Genomic DNA, 12,264 nt, shown 5'->3' on the forward strand with positions numbered 1-12,264 from the left:
ATTCTAGTTTGTGTTGACACTTTCACTAAACTTACACATTTTATGGCTTTGAAGGGCGTACCTACAGCTAAGGAGTTAACACATCAATTTAACCTCTTCGAGGCTCATGACGAGCTAAGCTCGTCATGAGCCACGGCACTCCGGTGCTCATGACGAGCTCGTCATGAGCCGTGGAACACTCGCTTGCGGGGATAATTACCCTGCTGTGCTGAGCGTTCCACGGCAGGTAATGCACCTGTGACGAGCTGAGCTCATCATGAACACAGGAGCGCCGTGCCTCATGACGAGCTCAGCTCATCATGAGCATGCGGGCGCGGTGCGTGCCCCCCTCCCCCCCAGCAAAGCGGGGGAATAACCCCCGCAGCGAAGGGGTTAATCAACATATGATTTGACTTCAAGGTTTACCTAAAATTATTGTCACAGACAGTGGAACCCACTTTTTATCTAAATTCTGGTGGGCTTTTACAAGTGGGTTACATATTGAGTACCAATACAGAAGGGCAAAGGGAGAGAAGTAATCAAGAAGAGCTAGAACAATACCTTAGGCTACTTTTGTTAGATCAGGAAGGAGACTTACCAGAATATCTGTAGACAACAGAAGATGCTCACAATAATGCAAACAATTATTCCACTGGTTGCTCACCTTTCTACATGAACCATAGCCTAATACCTTATTTGAATTTGTAAATATTGAGGTACCAGCAGTGAAAGATTTAGCCTACCATTTAGCCCAAGTTCATCAATCAGCGGTACAAAACTTGACACAAGCAAAAGATAGCTATATATTTTTTGTGGATAAGAAAAGGAAACAAGAACCTACTTGAGAGATTCAACACAAAAAACCTAAAGCTATAAGGTGATCAAAAATGTCAATCAAACTTTGGAGAAAAATATCAATCCAGTGACATACCATTTAACGCTTCCAGAAAAACACTAAAATTCACCCAGATTGTCATGTCTCCTTCCTTATTATCCCTGAACCATTGATGTTAGAAGGTGGTCTGGAATATGAGGTGAAGAGAGTTCTTGATTCTAAGAAAACTAAAGGTGCACTTTACTATTTAGTAGATTGGAAGTGCTTTGGGCCAGATTAAAGAGACAGTGATGTTTGTGCTCTACATTTGGTTAAAGCCTTTCACAACAAGTTTCCAACCAAACCATGATTGGAGGAAACCTCTTTGAGAGGGGTTACTGTCAGGATCCTTAGGAGGATTCCTGCTAGTGTTGCTGTATTTGCCAGTACAGTTGAGCATAAATCAACGGGTCGGCGGTAGAGTAGAGTCGTACTCAAGACTGGAGACTCTCCTCACTGCACACTAGTGGTTTGCTTTTCCAACAGCAATTGGAATGTGAAGCGCGTGCTGAGAATGAAATGTGCACCTCACCTTAGACTCCGGAGAAGAAGGATCCCTGCATATTCCTGCCATCGCGAAAGTCAGTCAGGGTAGAGTCATCGTGGACCGTCGTATAGTTTATCAGCAGCTCAGTTGGAAAAGAGCAGTGTCTTAGTTAAAATACGCCCTTTTGAGGATTAACGTCTCACTTCGTAGGCAGTCAGTTCCCAATAACTCGTGCTGACGAGGAGCATTCATAGACGCTATTGAGAATAACATTTGTGAGTCCGTAATTTTGTTCATAGTTTTGAATTCAACATTAAGCATTTTTTAAAGCAAATATAAGAATAACAATTATAGGAAATAAAAAAAAGAAAGAGAAAATACTTACATGGAGATTTTGTAGAGTTGAGAATTACATGATAGATGACCAGAAATAAAAAGAGAAAACTGCCAACCAAGCGGAAAGAAAGAAAGGAAATATTGTGGTTATCTGCAGAAGTATTCCTCTCCTTCCTCCACACAGACTGGACTCCTGGATCACACAAGTATTTCCTCTGGAAGGAAAAGACATTTTGAAATTAATACCTGTTAAATAAAAGGTCATTGAAATGCAGCATAAGAGCAAACTGTAATCATTGTGCTATGTAGGACAAGGAACAAAGAAGTTAATAGGAGTACAGTCACACATATAGAAGAAGTGCACTAGCTGGAACCGTCTAGGTAGATTTCTCAAATGTTAGTAATAATAGTAATTAAAGTTATTTAAAGTAGGATAATATAGAACTCTGTTGTATTCTCTTACAGTTCGATGACTTCAAGGAAGGACACCAATACTATTGGGTGCTGAAGCACAGAGAGCCTTCCAAGTAGGAACCACTGTAGCTGGCTGTCTCTTCTTTTCTCCTCATCCCCTTTGCCCCCTTGGAGCACCTCTCTACTTATTGTACTTGAGAGCAGTTGGTGTTCTGGGAGGGGCATTGGGAAAGGTCATCATTCTGTGCCTGTGCAAATCTACCATCTGTGGAAAGAAATATTCCTGACAGTTCCTGACAGGTGGTGTGCGGTGGGTTTGGTGATGGAAAAGTGGACGCAGCTGTTGTCGGTCCACTGGAACTCGGTGGTGTGCCTGAAGGAGGTGATGTTGTTGCCGGCATAGAAGATGGGGTCGAGCATGTGTCATACTAAGTGGGTTGGTGAGGTGTCCCGTTGTTTGAGTCCGACAGTGAGGAGGTTCTCCAACAGGGCCGAATGTTTTTGTCGTTGGAGTTGTAAACGTGAAAGTTGAGGTCGCCAAGGACGATGTAGCCTCTGGAGGTGAGAATGTGGGGTGCAATGAAGTGTATAATGGAATCTCTGAAGGGTGGGTGGGATCCTGGGGGTCTTTCAATGAGGGTGCCTCAAAAGGTGGTGTTCAGGATGGTCTGCGCCTGGAAGTGGAGGTGGAGGTGCTCCATGTTGGTTGAGAGGATGTACTCTGGTGAGGCAGAGGGTGTTTTTGTGCATTATGGCCATGCCTCCCCCCGGTTTGTTATTAATTAGAACTGGGAGACCCCTTCTTGTAAATAATTTGAGGCCAGGGAGTAAAGGGGAAGAAACACTACAAGAAACCAGAATGCTCCCTCATGACCTATAAATGCTTTTAACACGGCTGATACCTCAAAAAAACAGGGCATATACAAAGTGCAATTGTATGTAAATTTTGAGTTATTTTATTTCATTTTTTCATATCAAAACTTTTTTATCTCTTTTTTTGTTTTTTTGTGTATAAAAACAGTGATTGTAAAATTCATCATTATTCACAAAAGGATTTCTTTCAATATAATCAATCCGTAGTTGTTTGTCATTAATTGTACAATTTCACACAATATACAGAAATTCAAAAGACCAGGTAGAGAACCAACCACACAACCACTTACGTACACACTCAACATGCATTCCTTTTCACAACAACCATAGACATCCTATAGTACTGTAACTGTTGTCCAAACTCATTAGTTCTAAACAATGAAGGGTATTGATCACAGATTGGTCGACGCGTTTCGGTGGGAAACCGTTGTAGGGACCACCTTCCTCAGGACCACACAGAGACAATTCAATAGAGGATCTCTATACCTGGAGTTCAAATCTGAAAAAATATACATAACAGAAAAAGTTTTTTTACTCAAATTGCCCTGTGACACATTTATTTAAATACATTGCATTTGAAACAACAATTGTGGACCAACACACTCATGTACATTCACACAATTTCACATCCCAAGGTGCTACCTTATATCCCAGAAACAGAGTGTATTGTACCCATTACCACAGAAAGGAGGTAGCATGTGTGCACAGAGTGAAACTCTACTGCACTCTAAAGCTAAATCGCTTTTAAGTACCTTATTAGTGATCTTTGTTTATAAAAATCTTCATGGTATCCCTAAGTTGAGACCTCAGCGTTGTCTACTGTGGAGGAGACATATGCAACTATTTATATCCACTGCATATGGTTTTTACAAAAAAAAGAGAGAGAATTTCTTTCCATTTATAATTACCTGAAGGTTTCTACTCAATATGGCATACATCTACTATTTTTCTCTATACTTCTTCAAAGTGCTACGTGGAATTTTTTTCTCCTGAAAGGAACAACAAGAGCAGAAATGGTTCAGCCCTAGTTGCTTTTAGATGCACATATTCTGCGATATAGCAAGGAGAGATTGTTACCTGTCATAATTTATACAGAACGTAGAGCGGGAACACGTGACCGACTCATCTAGAAGCTCTTTGCTTGGTCTGATTTTCCAAAAAACATGTGGAGGGGACACCACATCTAGAAAGAAGAGTTTTTTGGATGTATGAGTATATACTACTTTTGTACTACTAAAGTAATACTAGATAATCATAAAGCTGTACTTACTTTAAAAATGATCTTTTCTTAGTACGTAAGGAATGTACATCACATCATATTATTCTTGGATCACATTAGAAATGTCGGAATCTGGTGAAAGAAGGAAGGTATATTTATGCCCGATGAGGGAGAACTAGTGGTTTCAAATTACCTGACGCCTCTTGAGCAACCCTGTCTGGACCCGTTAAAAGGACTAGTGTATGAATATATCAATTTCAGAGAATATTGTTACCCTACTGAGGCCGGACATATACCGAAAGGATCAGCCTGCACAAGTTTGTAGGGAAAACAAGCTAACATGCCAAAACCCGGCGCAGTCACTATTAAGCCCTCCCGGTGACTAGAGACTAACTAAGCCCTTTCCTTTTTGTTCCCCCATCCAAAACCGCAGTCGTGGGTGCCCTCCATAGAGGTGTGTCGCCCGTAAGGACAACAATACGTCACAACATGGATTTCTTTTCCCCACTTACGTGTCTCTTAAAGATGATGTTCCTCGTCCCCTTCTCGAGTCGCCTCCGCCTACGCCCGCAGTCGAATCCACGATGACAAGTGGGCGGAATTATCTCTCCTTAAATACATGTTGCAATTAATCCTAACCAGGCACACCTGTATCCGTGAGGTGCCGAGGTTCACACATGACCGGAGCTATCATTACGTCAAGAGAATAAGCATAGACGGCGGACTATTACATCAGCCGCCATCTTGGAATTGTTTTTCCTACATAGCGTACTTGCTACGTAAATTTACGGCAGATAATCGACCACAATACCGAGTCGATGTCAAAAAACTCTGGCATGGGGACACACTATCAACTACAACAATTAATATGCTGTTGATACTTGTACATTGGAGACGATTAAAACCTGATAAAAAATCCGAGCAGGAAGCATAAAGGGCGGACTAAGCCACCCGTCGCCATCTTAGAGTGGTGTTTTAAGTGAAATACATATTACCCGTTTTTTAGCAGTCAGTTTATACAGACGTGATGATGCCCCACAATCGGTTAATATATACCGAAATCAGAGTAACTTAAGGAATATTCACAAAATGTGAAAAATATATAACAACTTTTTTTCGTATTATATAGGCTTAAGCTGTGAGGGGAAAATATATACTCTCCACCAACTCACAGTCTAATGACATTTACAGGCCAGAAAAAGACTTGTATTCTCTTTAATGGTCATAGATCTAAAAGATGGATCATAATAATCCAGCGACCATACTGAGTACCAGGAAACATAAATTATTATGTTTAACCATAAATACAAGTTAAATCATTTCTTAATTGTATACTTGCCTATAACAGAATTGGACCGTTGTCATCAACACCATGCCAATACTGTAACATAGAACCATGTCACAATGTATTACCAAGGAGTAGTGATGAACCATTGTATCTCCTCGTTGAGTCCCTGTCGGACCGAATCAAGGAAGAATATCCAAAAACACTCACGTCGTTTTCGTGAAATGTCCATAGGAGTGCCAACACCACCCTTCACTTTTTCCCCCCGGTTTGTTGACACGTTCCTTGTGGAGGATCTTGTAGCCATCCATGATGGTGGTAGCGATCTCCAGGGTGGAGGTGGAGCTCAGTCCGGTTTCTGTGAGGAAGGCGATGGGGTCACGGTGTCTAGCAGGTCCCAGACCACCATAATATGTTTGTGGAGGGAGCGTGTGTTGAGCAGGATGCAGTTGAGGCAGTCGGGTCTGGTGTTTTTCAGTTGTGCAATGGGTGGGGCTGGTGTGCAGTGGCATGCAAAGATGCAGCTGCAGTTCAGGCAGAAAAAGGGCTTGGGTGTCCATCGATGATGTCTGGTGGCAGGCGGTGTGGTGTCCAGTGTTGGGGGCGTAGAGGGTGCTAGCATTGTAGTGGTGGATGGTCTGAGGACCAGGGTCTGTGGTGCTGGGCATGGTCCAAGCCCAGATGGGCTTTCCTTTGGCTCACGAGTGTCATGGTTGCCATAAGTAGTGTGAGGGGGAGGGCTTGACAGCTGGGAGGTTGGAAAGCTGGAAGCAATGCTGGAGCGGGCCGGGGCTGCGGGGGACAAACAGTAGCAGGGACACAGAGGGAAAAGGCACAAAAAGAGGCAAGAGGGAAAAAAAGAAAAAAGTGAAACAAGCAGAGAAAAGCAAAGTTAAAATGAGGGGAAAAGTCACAGAGCAGAGAGACAGAGAGTAGAGCCGTGACAGAGCAGAGAAACTCTACTACTGGACCACCAGGGATGAGGCGCAGGTTGAGAGCCTGCAGGTGGAGGAGGGACTTGAACCACTGAGTAGAGGGTCCGTAGCAGCTATGAGGGCTGCATCTACCAGGCAGAGCTAAGCAGGAAAGGAAGCAGTCCACTGACAAGATGAGTGGTTTGCACCTTCACCGCGCAGCAGCCGCCATAAGTAGCCCCAAACCCTAACCTTTTTGGGGTTTACAAACCTCAACAAACACCCTTGCATCGCCCGCAGTGCGGGCCCCAGTCTTCAGTACGTGAAGGTTGAGATAGTGTCGTATGCAGACGATACGCAACCGATTGTGACTCTAACGCAACCAGAGGAGAAATGCTTCGCATCTTGCATGCAGAAGGTGGCACTTTGAATGGCGGACAACTGCCTCCGCCTTAATGGAAATAAGACGGAGGTACTGATTGTAGGTAAATCCCCATCAGTGTGGACCTCAGCCTGGTGGCCGGAAGAACTGGGGGAACTACCCACACCGAGCAATCTAGTAAAGAACCTAGGGGTCTGGCTAGACAAGAATCTATCGTTCGACCACCAAACCAAACAAGTGGCAGGCACCTGTTTTGGGATACTGCGGGTCCTTAGGAAAACGCTGGTCCTTATGCCCATACCAGTACGCCAGACCCTGGTCCATACCCTTATAACATCTAGGCTGGACTATGGAAATGTACTGTATCTAGGGGCCAGCGTAAAAAGCCTCTCAAGACTACAACGAATACAAAGTGCAGCGGCCCGCCTGATCCTACAACTACCCAGAAGAGCATCCTCAAAAAAAGCACTGAAAACCCTTCACTGGCTCCCGATTAGGGAACGGGTGACTTTCAAAGCCCTATGTGTAGGACATCGCATCCTTCATGGTAAAGGCCCAAGGTATCTATATGGGCTTTTGAAACGTTACGAGCCCATCCGCCAGCTTAGATCATGCAGCACTGGGCAAGTACAGGTCCCGAAGGTCAAAACAGCCAGAATCGGTGGAAAATCTTTTAGAGTTATGACAGGTAGGATATGGAACCAGCTGCCAGAAAAACTGCCTCTGGAGCCCTCCGAGTCTAATTTTCGAAGAGACCTGAAAACAGTCCTCTTCCCTAAAGACTAAGACCGGTTTAACGACCCTTCACGCAATCATGCCATGACCTCTCGGAAACAACTGTTGCGATCAGCGCGGGGACACACTTGCTAGTGTAACCATGCGCTTTCCAAAATACAAATAAATAAAATAAATAAATAAGGGGGGCTGCCTCAGCTCATCTGTACAGAGCTGTGTGTGTTTTTCTCTAAAGCAGCTGCAGTGTGCAGCCTGCTCTGAGCTCCTCGCGCTGACCCAGCACTGAAGAGAAACAAAGTAACAACTTACACTGTTGCTCTTCAGTCAGAGTCAGGCCGGAAAAAGGATGGGGTGGGGCCCCTCAGAGAGAGCATTCTCCATAGGGCACTGCTCATATGAGAAGGGACGAGGCAGCACAGAGCTGACTGGGGCAGGAGAATGTTTGCAGCTCCACGAACAGGAGAGAGTGGAGGGAAGAGCCTGGGTGGCAGAAGAGCAGAAGAGTTGTGAATCCCAAGGGTCACCGGGGACACTGGAACACGCAGGCTGCGCATTCATCCTTTTGCCTGCTGCAAGGCCGGACCTGCCAGTCTGTCAGAAATGTCCTGCCAAAGGACTGCCTTCCTGCTGCTGCTCTGGGCAGGGGTGGTGCGGGGCCAGAAGCAAAGAGGTAAGAGTGGACAGGAGCAGATGAGATGGGTGCCTGCCAACCCACTCTATTTTTTGTGAGGAATAACGAAGTTTCTACAACTTTGCTTACAATTCATTGTTTTTTGTTGTTATATAATATGACGCAAAACATTAATCAAGGTGTGCGGTCCATGTGTGGGTCACCAGTCAATCATCTGTGTGACCAGTCCATGCATAAGGGAAGCGCCTGGCAGTTGCACTGTGCAGAGCAATGCTTCTCTTAAATACCGTTTTCATTTTAAGGTGTTCCATTTGAAAATGTAATAGATTTGACAAGGTACGTTAATAAGCCGTTCTTTCTGCGTAATTTGGGAATCCACACAGTGCTCTTAGGGGCTGTCCTTGTGCAGTCCAGGACTGTAAATGCACTTTTTACGGTTGCACAAAGTGCAGAAGGTTCAAGCAGTATGAGGGCCCCCTCTACCACAGTTAAAGCGGTGTTTTACCCCATGCCAGATGGTGGGGGCAATCCTTGCTTGCATTAAGGCACATGGAACCCTTGCTGTTCTACTGCAAATGCAAATAGAGTGACTTGAAACTTTTCAACGCATAACATTGTGAATCCATGAACGGTATAGTTATTATTTAAACATTTACATCTTCTGAAGAGTGGTGGTAAGGGGACTATACGGAGCTCTGCCTAGGATCACACCGTGTTTTCCAAGTAGGGGATGGGTGTCTCTAGTGGACAAGGGTCCGCTTTGTTGAACATTTTGCAGATGTTTCTCTGCTGAACAGGGACTACTGCTGTTGGTACATTGTGGTGCAGATGCGCCCTTTCCAATTTCCCCAACCACCCTTGCAGTTTCCTATGAATGAGAAGGACCCAGCTGGTGTGCTGAGGAATGGAATGTGTTCACAGGAATCCGCTACAACTCCACAAGGTGCATGCAGCCTGCATAACGCGTCTCTAGTACTGCTTCTTTTACCCACGTACAGCCGTGTAAAATTCACTTATTTTCACAGACGTTACATGGGAGTTTCACGGACAGAATTTAGGGGCATATTACCAACCAATAGAGATAATTTTTGTCTCTAACTTGTTTAGAGACAAAAATTATCGCCGCACATCGGCGATTTTTATCGCAGATAAACCTTGCTATTAGCAAGGTTTATCGCAAATGCGATAAAAAACGGCCGCAATGCATGAATATCGCTGAAAAGTCAGCGATATTCATGCATTATCGAGCAAATGCTCTTAGCCATGTTATCCACCTCCCATTGGATAACATTGCTAAGAACTGCTCCTGGGCAAGTGTTAGCCTTTGGAGATATTCGCGCTTAGCGCGAATATCTCCAAAAGTTGGTAATAGGAGATAGCGATGTTAGCGACTGTTTTCAGTCGCTAACATCTTGGCACGCCCACTTTGCATGTCATTAGTGATAAATATCACTGACATGCAAAGCGGGGCCCAAGATGGTCACTATCTCCTATTAGCTGTCGCTAACTGGTGTTAGCGACAGCTTGGTAATAGGGAGATAATTTTATCTCTGCTTTCTTGGCTTTTAAAGCCAAAAAAACGGAGATAAAGCCCCTTGATAATATGCCCCTTAATTCTGTTGAATTACGACTAAATTTCAATTTAAAAACACATATCTGCAGAGAATTGCAAAAAAACGAAGTATCCCAAATTGTGTACGCTCGATTGCTATAGTGGCCCTAAAAAGTGCACCCTGAGGATTTGTGTTGTGTAAGGTGAGTGAGCACATTTATACAGCACACCTTACGAGCTGCATCGAGACACAGTTTGAGCTTGAAGAAGTCCCATTGTAGCTTTTTCCGAGTAGTGCACCCCATGAAGAGCCCATACAGATAGCCGTTGAGGTATTCATTCCCCGAGAGTTTTGGTATTAGCTGCCTGTCTGCAAAGAGGCAGAAAAGTCATTCACATTGTGAACCGTAGCAGGGCATGCGTTTCTTTCTCACAGTAGAGTTGCCACAAGGGGGGGCATGATGCTGCCCACCACACATGGTTATCAAAGCGGAATTGCTGGAATTCTCGGGCCAGGCGTGCAGGATTCAATGTGCTTTGGAAGATAAAAGAAGCATGCAGGTAGGAGTTGGAAAATCTGTACCCCAACGCACTTGGAAAAGACACTTTAACGTAAGGTAACTAACCGTCTGTAAATTTCACGGACCGTCTGTAATTTGGATCTCACATCCATTGTCCGTAATGATTCCTGTTACCGATGCCTTTTGTCCGTAATTTTAGGCATTGCAGGGAACAGAGTTGTTCCCTGTGAGAGGCCTCTGCTCCCTGATGGGGTCACCTCGCACTTCTACTCGGAACACAAGAGCAGCCCCACCCTGCCCATTGTCATTCTGTATGTGGCTGATGATTGCCACATACAGAATGACAATGGGCCAGTCTGGGCTGCAAAGTATGTGGTGGCCTCCTCCAGCCTCTGTCTATGGCAGAACATTCTGTCAGATGGAATACGGTGAAACAAGTTAAAAAGAAGGGGCTAGAGTTTTTTCACAGTCTCATAATTTTAGAACTGATGCATTGGCAATATTATATTCAATGAAGCAATGGTTACTGCTTTTTTATTTTATGCAACTAACAAATACTGACTAACAAATAATGGCTTGTTGTAGGTGTACCGTTACTTGTTGTGTCATGTATCTGGAAGGGACCCAGAAATTTACCAAAATACCGCTAAACTTGGGAATTTTTTTGAAATATGGGATAAAAGGGCTACAGATTAAAGTGTCTGTTTTTTCCTCTGTAAATGGTATCCAAAAAGGGGTTGTGGTGCTGAAATCACCATATTCCCAGCTTTCAGGTACAAGCAGACTTTTGTCAGAAAACCAACATTTTTTAAACAGTTTTGGCATTTTTCTGGGACATAGCCTATTTTTGCTATTTTTGTGCTTTCAACCTCTTTCCAGTTAATGGTATAAATGGGTATGAAAGCAATAATGGATCCTGGAAGGCTATACATTTTAGAAATGTAGACAACATTCTGAATTCAGCAATAGGTTGTTTGTGTAGATCCTTCAAGGTTTCTTTATCGAAACTAACCGTTGAATAGAGGAAACATTTTAAAATTAGTTTAAAAAAACAGCAATTCCACCTGTAACTTCTACTAATTATGACAGCTGTTTGAAAGCAATATACCGTTACATCCGCCTGACCTTTCTGGTTGTGGGGATATATAGGACGCGTAGGTTCACCAAGAATCTGACGAACCAAGAGTCAATAACTGAGCAGCGTCTTGCAATATTTTCTTATTATGTACCGGGTATATAGCAATTCATTTGGGAACATATATACATGGAAAAATCGATATGAAAGACACCTATGTATTTCTGAAATTGGAACAAAATATAGAGTTTAGAAATAGTAGATATTTGCACATTTCCCAAATTGTGATATAGGTCATTTTTCAAAATGACTTATTTTTTACACATTGCTTTTCATTTGAAAGGCAGAAATGCTTCAAAAGTCAATAGGTAATAACAGTTGCATTACAATTCTAGGTTACCCTAAATCTCCCGATATAAATGGCACCTCACTTGTATGTGTAGGCCTAGTGCCCGCGACAGGAGAGGGCTCAAAGCCCAACGTGCACACACTTTATTTTTACAGTGAGAACTGACCTTTATTTGTAAAATGCCTAACTGTAGATTTTGAACCCTAGCTCTGCCGGCACCTAGGGAAACCTAGCAAAGCTATACATTTTGTAAAACTAGACACCCAGGGAAATCTAGGATGGGGTGACATGACTGGCTCTCACCAGGTTCTATTACCCAGAATCCCTTACAAACCTAAACATTTGTTTTAAAAAACACATTTTCATCACACTTCTATGGTGGAAAGTTCTAGAAACTACGTGGATCGACAAAATTCCCTTCACCCTGACTTCCCCAAAGTCTTCTGAGAATAATGGCACCCAATTTGTGCTGTTAGGCCTAGTGCCCGCGACAGGTAACGGCCCAAAATACAACGTGGACGTACCACATTTTAACAGTGAAAACTGACCCTTTTTTGCAAAGTGCCCAGCTGTAGATTTTGAACCATAGCTCTGCCCGCAACTTGGGAAATCTAAAAACCTATACATTTCTTAAGACT

At 43.6% G+C, this 12,264-nt stretch overlaps 1 protein-coding gene across 1 annotated transcript in view; it reads left to right on the top strand.

Moving 5' to 3' along the window:
* Window positions 1-7,906: 7,906 nt before the first annotated feature.
* SLC14A1 (solute carrier family 14 member 1 (Kidd blood group)) overlaps window positions 7,907-12,264 on the top strand; it is a 152,255-nt gene continuing 147,897 nt past the window's right edge. Inside the window, exon 1 of the mRNA XM_078674741.1 lies at window positions 7,907-8,168. The gene's annotated coding sequence lies outside the window, so the exon portion shown is untranslated. The remainder of the gene's footprint in view (window positions 8,169-12,264) is intronic.

The sequence above is a fragment of the Lissotriton helveticus genome, chromosome 2_1 (genome assembly GCF_964261635.1).
Source record: "Lissotriton helveticus chromosome 2_1, aLisHel1.1, whole genome shotgun sequence".
In the NCBI taxonomy this organism is placed as follows: Eukaryota; Metazoa; Chordata; class Amphibia; order Caudata; family Salamandridae; genus Lissotriton; species Lissotriton helveticus.